Here is a 13287-nt window from a genome sequence, read left to right as displayed (position 1 = left end):
GAGCCGAAGAAACTGGTACACCTGCTCAATATCGTGTAGGGCCCCCGTGAGCAAGTAGAAGTGCTGCATACGACGTGGCACGTATTCGGCTAATGTATGGAGTAGTGCTGAAAGGAATTGACACCATGAATCCGGCAGGGCTGTCCATAAATCGGTAAGCCGGCCGGAGCGGTACTAGGCGCTTCAGTCCGGAACCGCGCTGTTGCTGCGGTCGCAGATTCGAATCCTGCCTCGGGCATGGATGTGTGTGATGTCCTTAGGTTAGTTAGGTTTAAGTAGTTCTAAGTCCAGGAGACTGATGAGCTCAGGTTTTAAGTCCCATAGTGCTTAGAGCCATTTTGAAAACTGAATAATACATCAATAAAGAAAATAGTGCAACATCATCCCAATAGATGAGCATCAGAATGGTGCCACACAAACCCTGTCCACCACTTTTCGGTGGTTCGTTCTAAACGACCTCTGAACCTGTAAACCTAGGATTCCTCAAGTCCTTGCGTTCTCTTTGATAGCTATTCTATCTTTTGAACAGTAGGTTGCAAGGCATCCCAGATATGCTCAATAATGTTCATGTCCGAGGAGTTTGGTGGTCAGCGGAAGTGTTTAAACTCAAAGAATGTTTCTGGAGCCACTCTGTAGCGATTCTGGACGTGTGGGGCGTCTCATTGTCCTACTGGAATTGACCAAGTCCGTCGGAATGCACAACGGACACGAATTGACGCAGGTGATGAGACAGGATGCTTACGTGCTTGTCACCTGTCAGAGTCATATCTAGACGTGTCACGGGGCCCATATCACTCCAACTGCACACGCCCCACACCATTACAGACCCTCCACCAGCCTGAACAGTTCCCTGTTGACATGCAGGGTCCATTGACTGATGCCGTTCTCTCCAGATCCGTACACTTCCATCTGGTGATGCAATTTGATACGAGACTCGTCCGACCAGGCAACATGTTTCCAGCCATCAACAGTCCAATGTGGCGTTGAAGAGCCCAGGCGAGACGTAAAACTTTGTGTCGTGCAGACATCAAGGGAACGTGAGTGGGCCTTCGCCTCCGAAAGCCCATATCGATGATGTTTCGTTGAATGGTTCGCGCATTGACACTTTTTGATGGCCCAATATTGAAATTTGCAGCAATTTGCGAAAGGGTTGCACTTCTGCCGCTTTGAACAATTCTCTTCATCCGTCGTTGGTCCCGCTTTTGCAGGATCCTTTTCCGGCCTTTAACACTGCAACTGGCTATACGTAGCTTATACTATCAAACACCAAGTTTGGCTTATTACGTACTACGCCCCAACAGAACAAAGTAGTCCTGTCACGGAAAAGCCACGTATAACACCCCTGTTCGCTACTGCTATACCATAACTTTAAAGTTGGAAGCAGGTCGTGAAATAAAAACCGTCTTGTTAAAGTAATTATGGTATAAAGCAACAGAGCAGTGTTACCCTCTGAGACACAACTTGACATATCTATAATAAACTGACTCGCCTTTTGAGATTTGGAACATTTACTAAGCAAAAATGTACCATCCTCAGTTTTAAGAACTTTTAATTTTGAAATTGGCAACAATATATTAATAAGCAGTTTTAATAGAAAAAATATTTTCAGCAAGCATAATATACTTTAGCTCACTCTCTTGCCACATTAACTTTAACTTTCTTTCAATAAAGGACACTCGGTAAGCACTTTAGCGTGGGAGGGACCCTAAGTGGATATGTGACTGAGGATAAATCACGGTATGTACAAAAGTTCAGTTAAAAATTACCTTGTATTTGAGTACACTAAACATCCAATTAGCTGATCCTTCACTGTACATTACTATAGTGTTCCATTCCAGTGATTGCGCAATGAGGTGGCAATTGCATGTTAGTAGGTGGATTTGCAGGTAGAATTGCTGGACTCTGTCATTTCTTGGTGGCGATGATAGACATGAATTCCAGAATAGCTCCAGCTCTTTATCCATCCATCCGAGGCATTGGAAAGCTCCAGGAAAAGCCTCTCTCAGAACCAACACAATACACAACTTTTACAGGAGCAGTTGTCAGTTTGATAGCTCGTCCCCGACTGACCTTTTCTACGTAGGCCAACCACAATTTGCGTGCGCTACACAGTTCCGTTCCGGAGGGGAACCACAACACCTTTTACATACAAAATAACTAAGAACCCTAAGTGAAAGTCAGCAGTTTACATAACAGAGAACAAACATTTTAAATAAAACAGAACATTTGCACATATTGACATTTCTAAAGAAATTATTTAAACAAATTCCAAATATATACAGTAAGTTTTGTTTCCCTCCAATTGGGATAAAGAATTTAAATGACAGACACACTACATTGCATAGAATCAAATCATGACATCAAAGTTTTTACAAAGAAAGGAGTATACAATTTTGTGTTATCGATTTAAACACATTTACAGAAGCCCAACAATGTAACATTAAATAAAACAAAAGGCAAAATAAATCAGTAGAGCATTAGAGCTATGGTGTTACAGGCCGCAGCAATGTTGGACATTTAATGTTTTACCGGATTCCTGACATTCACGGGACACTCGTGAAAATGATAGTACGGGAAAATTGACACTTCATCGCTACCTCGGAGATGATGTGTCCCATCGCTCGTGCGGAGACTATAAGACCAAGTTGAAACTCACTCAAATCTCGATAAATTGCCATTGTAGCAGCAGTAACAGATGTAACAACTGCGCTAGACACTTGCCTTATATAGGAGTTGCCGACCGCAGGGCCGTATTGTGTCTGTTCACATATATCTGTATTTGAATAGGCATGCCTATACCAGTTTCTTTTGCGCTTCAGTGTAGCACCACTGTGCCACGACCGCAGGGACATCTATGGGTGCCTACTGTAGTCCACGACCCAAGGCCTAGACCCTGTTGAGGTGCACCTTTCTGCAGTGGATATGGGTCAGTGTGTGGTAAAGAGAACCTGGTCCACCGCCGGCTGCCACCCACGTGGCCCAGCAGCGCCCGGCACGCTGGTTCACCCATTACGACCGCCGCTCCGCCGGGAAATCTGGCTGGGACCGCACTGCCCGCCTTTACTGCGCAGTAAACGCCAGTCAGCCGGCCGGCGGGTACTGACGCCTGCAGGCCCAACAAGCAGAGTGCCTCGATGGTTAGCTCACTGGTCTACTCCAGGTTGCTAGTGTCTTCCTCACATCGCTGGAGGCGGCTGCTGCGTTGGTCTTTTAAACACAGCCACTTCCTTTCTTCACCTCCCTCTCAATTTACACCCGTTCTCAGTGACTTCTGTCGTGTGAGAGTTACATTTCCTTTAGATTCTTCCTACGAATCACGGACTGAAATATAATGGCTCTGAGCACTATGGGACTTAACATCTGAGGTCATCAGTCCCCTAGAATTTAGAACTACTTAAACCTAACCAACCTAAGGACATCACACACATCCATGCCCGAGGCAGGAATCGAACCTGCGACCGTAGCAGTCGCGGGGTTCCTGACTGAAGCGCCTAGAACCGCACGGCCACCGCGGCCGGCTGGAATATAATGTTCTACAACTATTTTTATATGGATTTTCCGCTTTAGTTCACTCAAGACTGTTACCTTGAGTATTTATGGGTCACACTGTCTGCAGTGATTTGTCGCCAACAGCTTAATTAAATAGTAAGTGCAGTACGTTACATACAGGGTGAACATTAATGAAACCTACAGACTGCAGGGACGGATTCGTGACTGGAAATGAAGTAAGAAACGTCCTACGAACATACTTCCGGAAATGCATCGTTGCCACGGTAGATGGCGCTAACGAGTGACAATTGCTCTGACCATGTGCCGTGTGTTGCGGGTTGTGTGATAGACGCGGCGTGCTGTAAGGAGCAGAATGGTTCGGTATTCATATCGGGAACAAGCCGAGGTGGTGTTTGTGAACGGCCAAGCAGATGGAAACGGTCGAGAGGCAGGTCCTTTGCAGGAAGGTGGCGGAATGTGCGTACACCAGATTTGGGGGATCAGGTTCTACAGCATACCGAAACGAACAAGCTCCAAGCAAGTGGTCTGCCAACATGGTGTAAGCCGAAGTACGACTATGAGTATTCAGCACGAGAACCCCTACTATCACTATCATCCGCAATCCCACGGAGGCCACTTTGAAAGCTCGTTGTGAAGTGCATACGCTGCAGTTCCGTACTGTGTTCTGGGACGATTCGTTGTTGCACGCACAGCGTCCGTTTCCGGACACCTCAAATAATACACACGTAACGTTTCCCATTCGTAGCATTGGTTTCGGTTGGGAAACAAAAAATGCGATGCATTACTTTCTGCGCAACCCTCGTACAATTCGTGTTTTCTACTCGTTACCCATGTTGTTGTTGTTGTTGTGGTCTTCAGTCCTGAGACTGGTTTGATGCAGCTCTCCATGCTACTCTATCCTGTGCAAGCTTCTTCATCTCCCAGTATCTACTGCAACCTACATCCTTCTGAATCTGCTTAGTGTATTCATCTCTTGGTCTCCCTCTACGATTTTTACCCTCCACGCTGCCCTCCAATGCTAAATTTGTGATCCCTTGATGCCTCAAAACATGTCCTACCAACCGATCCCTTCTTCTAGTCAAGTTGTGCCACAAACTTCTCTTCTCCCCAATTCTATTCAATACCTCCTCATTAGTTACGTGATCTACCCACCTTATCTTCAGCATTCTTCTGTAGCACCACATTTCGAAAGCTTCTATTCTCTTCTTGTCCAAACTAGTTATCGTCCATGTTTCACTTCCATACATGGCTACACTCCATACAAATACTTTCAGAAACGATTTCCTGATTCTTAAATCTGTACTCGATGTTAACAAATTCCTCTTCTTGAGAAACGCTTTCCTTGCCATTGCCAGTCTACATTTTATATCCTCTCTACTTCGACCATCATCGGTTATTTTACTCCCTAAATAGCAAAACTCCTTTACTACTTTAAGTGTCTCATTTCCTAATCTAATTCCCTCAGCATCACCCGACTTAATCTGACTACATTCCATTATCCTCGTTTTGCTTTTGTTGATGTTCATCTTATATCCTCCTTTCAAGACACTGTCCATTCCGTTCAACTGCTCTTCCAAGTCCTTTGCTGTCTCTGACAGAATTACAATGTCATCGGCGAACCTCAAAGTTTTTACTTCTTCTCCATGAATTTTAATACCTACTCCGAATTTTTCTTTTGTTTCCTTTACTGCTTGCTCAATATACAGATTGAATAACATCGGGGAGAGGCTACAACCCTGTCTTACTCCTTTCCCAACCACTGCTTCCCTTTCATGCCCCTCGACTCTTATAATTGCCATCTGGTTTCTGTACAAACTGTAAATAGCCTTTCGCTCCCTGTCTTTTACCCCTGCCACCTTCAGAATTTGAAAGAGAGTATTCCAGTTAACATTGTCAAAAGCTTTCTCTAAGTCTACAAATGCTAGAAACGAAGGTTTGCCTTTTCTTAATCTTTCTTCTAAGATAAGTCGTAAGGTCAGTATTGCCTCACGTGTTCCAACATTTCTACGGAATCCAAACTGATCTTCCCCGAGGTCGGCTTCTACCAGTTTTTCCATTCGTCTGTAAAGAAATCGCGTTAGTATTTTGCAGCTGTGACTTATTAAACTGATAGTTCGGTAAGTTTCACATCTGTCAACACCTACTTTCTTTGGGATTGGAATTATTATAGTCTTCTTGAAGTCTGAGGGTATTTCGCCTGTCTCTTACATCGTGCTCACCAGGCTGAAGTTATTAATTGGCCGCGAGGGACTAGACGAGCGGTCTAAGGCGCTGCAGTCATGGACTGTGCGGCTGGTCCCAGCGGAGGTTTGAGTCCTCCCTCGGCATGGGTGTGTGTGTTAGTCCTTAGCATAATTTAGGTTAAGTAGTGTGTAAGCTTAGGGACTGATCACAGGAGCAGTTAAGTCCCATAAGGTTTCACACACACACACCAAAGGGTGTAGGAAGTGATTTGTGCAGTCCTAAAATGAAGAGGATGAAGTAGAACTGAAAAGTCAATAAGTAAAAGGAAATCCATTGTCATTAATTTTAAGTACTTTGACTGGCTCCTAGGAGGACGCATTTGGGAACACAGAATGGAAATTTGGGTTCACAAAATCTGACTTTGGTAATAATTTCCCGAAGGTGAAATAAACTTTTGAGAATATGGAATCAAACTTTGGCGAAGTGAAATCAAACTTTAGAGGACTGAAATCACACCTCAGTGATGAAATAAATGTAGAGAATGGGAAAGTGAATCAGTTGGATGGTGGGTTCTAAGGAACTGAAGATGAATAAAATGTAAAAGTGGTAGAGGGATCAACAGTAAAGTGGATCAATCGGAAAGAGCATTAGTAACAAAGGTGCAAGCTGCAGAAAGTGATCTATGGGGAGAAACTGAGGCACAAGAACAGGCATGACTTGGAAGGAAATACAGTATTTACGTCTAGAATGAAATTTTCACTCTACAGCGGAGTGTACGCTGATATGAAACTTCCTGGCAGATTGAAACTGTGTGCCGGTAACTCAGTTGGTAGAGCACTTGCCCGCGAAAGGCAAAGGTCCCGAGTTCGAGTCTCGGTCCGGCACAAAGTTTCAATCTGCCTGGAAGTTTCATATCAGCGCACACTCCGCTGTAGAGTGAAAATTTCATTCTAGAAACATCCCCCAGGCTGTGGCTAAGCCATGTCTCCGCAATATCCTTTCTTCCAGGAGTCCTAGTTCTGCAGGGTTCGCAGGAGAGCTTCCGTGAAGTTTGGAAGTTAGGAGACGAGGTACTGGCGGAATTGATGCTGTGGGGACGGGGCGTGAGTCGTGCTTGGGTAGCTCAGTCGGTAGAGCACTGGCCCGCGAAAGGCAAATGTCCCGAGTTCGAGTCTCGGTCCGGCACACAGTTTCAGTATGCCAGGAAGTTTCAGTATTTACGTCAATCAGTGTACGCACATCTCAGTGTAAAAGGCATATATTAACCAACAATGAGAATTTTAAAGCCCAAATAAATAATTTAAAAGAAACAATCAATAATACAGCAGGTGGGGAAGCAGTTATGCTAGCGGAATGTCCCAAAGAGCAAGGGCTGTGCACTAAATACCACGCCAGCATACAAAGATAATTTTTTAGCTATCATAAGTGATGCTGTTAAGGTAAAATTTGTAAAGACGCAGCCAAGTGGGAGCTCACACATCGACTAGTAAGCGTTCTCTGACAGTAAGACTTTTGAACGCATGTTCATCTAGGGATGCTGAAAGACAACATCCGACGCCAATGCCTCACCATAAGTCTGGACATGCTTTACAGTGATGTTCACAACATTATTCCTCGACTACAGCTATTGTTGAGGAATGATCGTGGACATATTTAGCATTTCCTCTAAAGAACATCATCTTTGCTTTGTGTTACTTTGTTATGCTAATTATTGCTATTCTGATCAGATGAAGCGCCATCTGTCGGACATTTTTTGAACTTTCGTATTTTTTTGGTTCTAATAAAACCCCATGTCATTCCAAGCATGTTTGTCAATTTGTACCTCTCTATCTACATTATTCCGTGATTTATTCAGTTTGCAAATTTGTACTGACTTTTTGATCACCCGGTACAATGAAAGACAGAAAAGGGAATTTGGTATGTGTCATATGGATGCCATTATAGGAAATGTGCAGAGGTTGTGCTGAGTACAATAGAGGACGTTGAAGTAATAAATATAATGAATGTTATAGAAATAATGGCAGTAATAAATATCGTAATTACTGTGGTAAGGAATTCTCTAGAAGAAATGTTGTGGTAGAACTGGAAGGTAACGGAAACAGTGTGGGCTTGGCACCATTTGCAATCAATCATATGCCTGAAATAAAGGCAGTGTTATTGCCAGAAGTGGAAACAGGCGTTGGTATGTAATTGAGGGGCAATATAGTTCATAGCAACGAAGTCACTGATGAGGACCTAGTTTGTAGAGATGTACAGATGAATAACAAAATAGACCCTGAAAATAATGTTAATGATGTTTGTTTTGCCAATGTTAACATGTATAAGCCTATTCAAAGTGGAGTATGTGCTAAAGGAAATCTGTCATCTTAGCAGCAAAAAACACTCAACGACCAAAGCAAGGAAGACACCAAAAGCAGATTAGAGTGGGCAAAAAGCGCGTTGAGGAAGAAATTTCTGAGAATGCTCTATTGCAGCACATAATTCTATGGAAGTGAACCGCAGACTTCGGGAAAACTGGATGAAACTCTAGCGTTTGAGATGTTGTGCTACAGAAGAATATTAAAAAATTTGGTGGACTTACAAGAGAAGGATTCTCTCCAGGATTCTAGAAGAGGACTTGTGTTCAGGCGTCAAGAAATAACTTCCATGGTACTTAATGGAGCTAAAGATGGTAGAGAGTTTATGTGAAGACAGAGTGCTGTGTTCTCCAGAAGATATGAGACACGCCGTACACAGGAGAGTGTCGAGCTGCCGTGCAACAGAGGGCGTACGAGGCAAGACATGTTGTATAATTTTGCCGTACGTCATATAAATAGTTCCAAATGGATGTCCATCCACCAATTGTGGACATAAGCCGACACATCAGTGCGGTATTAATACAGTATCAACAGTACCTCAGGATAGCATCAGGAGATTTTCAACAGTTACAGCCAAGAAGAGCCAAATTTGGCATTCTATAAGTGATGGTAGTTAGCACTCACTGGATGCAGCACTAGGGCAGTGTTAGAGAGAGGTGAACACTCAACCATTGCCACACACCATCTTCATATTACAGTTAGGTATTTGTGAAGTTTCTGTAACTAAATTGTTGGTAATAAGAATGGCAAATACAGAACCGTAGTGTTGTCTAAACACTTTTTGCCTTGCGATGATTTATAGTTGCTGTCTGCAAGCAGGCCAGATCGTAATAGCAACCATTTTCGGTACTAAGCAGTTCTCTTCCTGCCACATATTGCAGTCTCTGTATTCCTCTACAGTCTTTTCCCTGGACAGTTCCCTCTCCTATCGTGGAACTTATTCCCTGATGTTCTGTCACCCTGCCCCTTCTTCTTCTCACTGTTTTCCATACATTCCTTTCCTCCCCGTACCGGAGAGAACCTTCTCATTGCATACCTTACCAGTCCATCCTCGATTCTCTTCTGTTCCAGTTTTTCCACAGTGCATGTCTCACTACCACACAATGCTGTGGTCCGCACGTACATTCTCAGAAATTTCTTCCTCAAATTAATGCCTATGTTTCATATTTGCACACTTCTTTTGGCCAGTAATGATCTTTTTGTCAGAGCTACTCTGCTTTATATGTCTTCCATACCCCTTCCGTCATGATTTATTTTTATGCTGCGGCAGTAGAATTCCTTAACTTCGTCTACATCGTGATCTCGGTTTACTCCCAGACCGTTCATTCAATTCAAAAGATCCTATAATTCTTCTTCATTTTCAGTGAGGACTGAAGTATCATCAGCGAATGTTATCATTGATATCCTTTCACTTTTCCCACTCTTGAACCTTTCTTTCACCTCTTGCTTCTTCGATGTCCAGATTGAGCAGTAGGGCGAAATACTACGTCCCTGTATTACACCATTTTTAATCCGAGTGCTTCGTTCTTTTTCTTCCATTCTTATTATTCCGTCTTGGTTCTTATAAATATTGCATATTACCCGCCTTTCCCTATAACGTACCCCTCTTTCTCTCAGAATTTCGAACATCTTGCACCATTTTAAATTATCGAACGGTTTTTCCATTTCGACAAATCCTATGATCGTGTGCTGATTTTTCTTCAGTCTTGCTTCCATTATCAACCGCAACGTCAGAACTGCCTCTCTGGTGCCTTTACCTTCACTAAAGCCAAACTGATCGTCGTCTAACACATCCGCAATTTTCTTTTCCGCTCTGCTGTATATTGTTCTTGTCAGCACCTTAGATGCATGAGTTGTTAAGCTAATTGTGCGACCATTCTCGCACTTTTCAGCTCTTACTTTCTGAGGAAGTGTCTGGAGGATGTTTTATGAAAATCTCGTGGTATATCGCCAGTCTCATATATTCTTGACATCAAATAGAACAGTCTTTTTGTTGCCACTTCCCCCAATGATTTTAGAAATTCTGATTAAATTTAATCGATCCCTTCCTTACTTGATGTTACGTCATCCACAGCTCTTTTAAAATCTGATTCTAATACTGGCTCCCATATCTCTTCCTATGGACTCCTGTTCCTTCTTCTATCACGTCATGAGACAAGTCGTCCCTCTTATAGAGGCCTTCAGGGTACTCTTACGACACATCCGTTCTCTCCGCTGCATTAAACTGTGGAGTTACCATTGTACTCGTAATGTTACAGCCTTTGCTTTTAATTTCACCGAAGGATGTTTTCACTTCTCTGTATGCTGAGTCAGTCCTTCCTACCATTATTTATTTTTCCATTTCTTCATATTTTTCATGCAGCCATTTCGCCTTTTGCTTCCCCGCACTTCCTGTTCACTTCATTTCTAACAAGGGAATCTCCCCATCGCACCCTCGTCAGATTTAGTTATAAGTTGGTACAGTGGATAGGCCTTGAAAAACTGAACACAGATCAATCGAGAAAACAGGAAGAAGTTGTGTGGAACTATGAAAAAATAAGCAAAATATACAAACTGAGTAGTTGATGCGCAAGATATGCAGCATCAATGACATTGAGGGGAGGAGCGCCGTGGTCCCGTGGTTGGCGTGAGCAACTGCTGAACGAGAGGTCATTGGTTCTAGTCTACCCTCAAGCGAAAAGTTTAATTTTTTATTTTCGGTTTATGTGACAAACTCTTACGTTTCCATCACTTTTTGGTAGTGATTATCACATCCACTAGAAAACCTAAATCGGGCAAGGTAGAAGAATCTTTTTACCCATTCGCCAAGTTAGGTGGGTCGACAACATATTCCTGCCATGTGACGCACATGCCGTCACCAGTGTCGTATAGAATATATGAGACGTGTTTTCCTGTGGAAGAATCGGTTGACCTATGACCTTGCGATCAAATGTTTTCGGCTCCCGTTGGAGAGGCACGTCCTTTCGTCTACTAATAGCACGGTTTTGCGGTGCGATCGTAAAACACAGACATTAAACTTATTACAATGAGCAGAGACGTCAATGAACGAACGACAGATCATAAGTTTGCGAAAATAAAGATGCAAACTTTTCACTCGAGGAAAGACTTGAACCAATGACCTCTCGATTTGTAGCTGCTCACGCTAACCACGAGACCACGGCGCTCTTGAGCTCACACTCTCCTTGATATTGCATATCTTGCGCATGGACTACCCAGTTTGTATATTTCGCTTATTATTTCATAGCTCTACAGAACTTATTCCTGTTTTCTCGATCGATCTGTGTTCAGTTTTTCAAGGCCTATCCACTGTGCTAGCTTATAACTAAATCTGAGGGGGGTGCGATGGGGAGGTTCCCTTATAAGTAGCTTGTATTTCTTTATTCCTGAAACTTTTTGTGCTTCCTTTTCTCGTCGATCAACTGAAGTATTTCTTCTGTTATCCATGGTTACTCCCCGTTTTAGAGAGTTCATTCCTCTTCAACTGAACTGCCTCTGAGCTACTCTTTATCGCAATTTCTTTATAGCCTTACATAACTTCAAGCGTATTTCTTCATGTTTTACTATTTCTGTATCCCACTTCTTTGCCCACTGATCCTTCCCGAATAGTCTCCTAAACGTCAGTCTACTGTTCTTGCTTTTTTTGCGTATTACTGATCCGCAGAAGACCTTATGGCAGTAGTGTGTTTTGAATTAATTTTTTCATCATTGGTACGATGACCAACTGCACAGCAACGTGAGGCTGCTATCCATTACGAGACTGGCTTCGCACACGGGCCAGGCATGCCTGCAGCGCGCCGCAGTCCTGGTTGACAGGCAGAGCTGTTAGCAACAGCTGTACAGCTGCGGCGCTGCGCGACGCCTGGAATGTGCGTGGCAAGGCCGGCACAGGCAGACGAGCGGAGAGAGCGCGCAATATGGGACCGGCCGTAAATTCGGGGCACAGCCGGCTGTCTGGTACTCACACACACACACACACACACACACACACACACACACACACACAAGCACCCTGCTGCAGGAGGCTGCGGGCGTCTACTCACTGTTGCCGCGCTATCATTGCACGGTGTGAGCCAGGTGCGGACACAGGAGGTACGGGGTTCATTGCCTGCTCCGAACCCCTCCCCCCCCCCTCCCCCTCGGCCACAAAAAGAAACATTAAGCTATAAACGTTTATAGATTTACAAACACCGCCCGACAATATGAGATGAGGTTGCAGAAGGGGAGGAAGAAACGAAAAGAAACTTCATAGTTGAAGAGGGTAAGTGATATTAACGCAGTGTTTAAGAAATCTAGTCGAATTTACAACGAAATTGGCAGTGTAAGCACATTTATCATTTAGTTTCTTCACGTGTGGATTCACAGCCTCGACTTAATTTATGAATGATATAACCATAGGAAATTCCCATGTAGCACAAAATAGTCTTTAACGCTCCTAGTATAACTCATTAAGCACTTTGAAAGATGATATTACCCTTGCTTTTAAAACTATTATTTTCAAAAGATCTGATTTTCTCCCTCTGAGTTAATTGTACCCAGTTATGTATCGTTCATTTTTGTATTGACAGCGTATTAAAATAACTGAGTACCACTGTGGGCTATACGGCCTGATGTTAAATTGTTTCTTTCTTAAATGTAGCTTACATGAAAATAAAACGATGAATGTTATGTTGAACAGCTGTTATACGGATCACCTGCAAGAATGAAAACATTATTTCCTAGTTATTTTTGTCCCTGTTGTTATGGTTTATTGCACCAGCTGTTGTTGTACGCTTCCTAGTACCGCTGGGGTCATTATGACCCCATGAGCATATTCCTTGTTTTCAAAGCTCTTTATTTTTTAAAAATATATGACTTTGTCTCTCTGAATCACTGTACCCAATATTTATTCATGATTGTTTGGAGTGAGTACCACTGGGGACTGTATGACCCCAGTCAAAATTCCTTTTTGTTTCTAGAGCGTAACATTCATGAGAACAGAATCATTACTACTGTAGTTGCTGGAAACCCTCCATATCTAACACTGTCCGATTGAGAACAAATATGCCTCATTATTGGTGTTTATAGCACACGTGGTACGCTAGAAGGGAAGTTGTCCTTGACAGCCAACCCACTGAACGCGATTCCAGCAAATCGTGACAGCGAAGACAATGAGCTTGCAGCGACTCTCATATTACAAATTCCGTTAAGTCTGGGCCACACGGCAAGGGAATAGTCTGCCACAGCGATCAGACACCTT

The sequence above is a fragment of the Schistocerca cancellata genome, chromosome 2, assembly GCF_023864275.1.
Source record: "Schistocerca cancellata isolate TAMUIC-IGC-003103 chromosome 2, iqSchCanc2.1, whole genome shotgun sequence".
Classification (NCBI taxonomy): domain Eukaryota; kingdom Metazoa; phylum Arthropoda; class Insecta; order Orthoptera; family Acrididae; genus Schistocerca; species Schistocerca cancellata.
The sequence above is the reverse complement of the archived record's forward strand: the minus strand, read 5'-3'. Positions refer to the sequence as shown.